The 1,566-nt window shown below is 44.8% G+C and overlaps 1 non-coding gene across 1 annotated transcript; it reads right to left on the bottom strand.

Annotated features, from left to right (window-relative positions):
* Nucleotides 1-1,128: 1,128 nt before the first annotated feature.
* On the bottom strand, nt 1,129-1,232 carry LOC123367716. Its single transcript, XR_006578603.1, has one exon. It is a non-coding gene; the product is annotated as a U6 spliceosomal RNA (small nuclear RNA).
* Nucleotides 1,233-1,566: the final 334 nt, after the last annotated feature.

The following is a 1,566-nucleotide window of genomic DNA, read 5'->3' as shown; positions in this document are numbered from 1 at the left end:
AAACTCAAACCATACACACCAGATGATTAACAAAGAAGGTGGGCAGAAACAGGTGGGCACATTTGCTTAAGTTAGTAGTGACAGGGTCTTACGATCTCCAAAGCAGATATAGCAGGCTCCGTAAAGGCCCCTGATCTAAAACCTATTGATTTAATGGCAGCCTTTTCTAGGACTTGATCCCAAAACTCAGTGGAAAGCTCCTATCCACTTCAGTGGGCTTTGCCTCAGGCTCTGGGACCTCAGCACTATGAAATTTACACTTTTTGGTTTCTGTCCTCTCAGAGAAACCCCAGCATGCATTGCACATCAGAGCACACACAGCTATCCCTGGCCTCGTCCTCCTCCCAGCAATCAGTTGTGAGTAGGAAGAGCTATCAAATAACTAATTCTAGAGGATGGCAATTTGCCATTCACTTAAGTTACAGAAACCTGTACAACAGTGACATTTCACCATTCAACCATTTGCACAATTAATTTTTGATATCCCTGATCCTTGAGGATCTGTTCTGTTCTCGTAAGACCTAGGAGTTCTTCATATATATAACTCTTCTGCCAGGTGGAGCCAGCAGCAACCAGGGCTGGGTTCAATATCTAGGAGTTCCTTTCCATTGATATAACACAGAACTGGCTTGAGCCCCACCCAGCAACCTGCAAAATGTACATACTACCCCTAGGCACCTCTGAGAGGCAATACTTCCCCACTCACAAGCACAGAGTCTGAATGTAAAAAAGAAACTTCTAATTAAAGGAGGGAAGTAACTGGGTGTTAATTTGGGAAAACACCACAAACAGGGTTCATAAATATAAACTATGAGTAAAAGACCTCCCCCCCAAGTAAGTTGGGCAGTGTTCTTTTCCCTTCAGGTTCTTAAGTCCAGCAACCCAAAAGTCCCTTTCAGGTGCCCAAACCTTTTCTGCACCCCACTCACAGTTGCTGTCCTTGGCCAGTGCAGAATCAGAGTTCAGAGGTGCATCTGCAGAGTTCACTCCCCCCTTGGGTGGCTTAAAGAGGTACCTTACTTGTTCTGCTGCTCAGGCACTCCCTCGCTGCCCCTCTCCACCAGCCGCTTGTTACAGAAACATGTGATTTCAGATCTTAGTGATTGCTCTCTCTCTCTCTTTTTTTTTTTAAATATGGAACGCTTCACGAATTTGCATGTCATCCTTGCGCAGGGGCCATGCTAATCTTCTCTGTATCGTTCCAGTTTTAGTCCTACCACAACTGATTTCAGCACCAATTGGGCATTAAACATAACAAAGAAGCTTCTAATGAAGCCTATTTAGATCTATTATTTGAACACTGGGGAAGAACAGGTTAAACCAGTCTAGGGTATACTCTTGATGAGCCCCCTGACCATAAATTCCTGTCTCCATCCCTCTTACTTTCACAGGGCTCTGGCATTCCAGCCCCTGGTTTAACAACCACCTTTCAGCTGAAGGTGACCCCTCTCATTTGGGACAGGTTAAGCACAGTCCTGCTCCCCTGTATTCCCACAATAATTACATTTTGGTAACAGCATTTCACTATCCCTGCATTCAGTACTAAAGTGATTTGTTCCCAACACC

Source organism: Mauremys mutica, chromosome 3, assembly GCF_020497125.1.
Source record: "Mauremys mutica isolate MM-2020 ecotype Southern chromosome 3, ASM2049712v1, whole genome shotgun sequence".
In the NCBI taxonomy this organism is placed as follows: domain Eukaryota; kingdom Metazoa; phylum Chordata; order Testudines; family Geoemydidae; genus Mauremys; species Mauremys mutica.
Note: the sequence above shows the minus strand (reverse complement) of the source record. Positions and strands in the feature narration are given on the sequence as shown.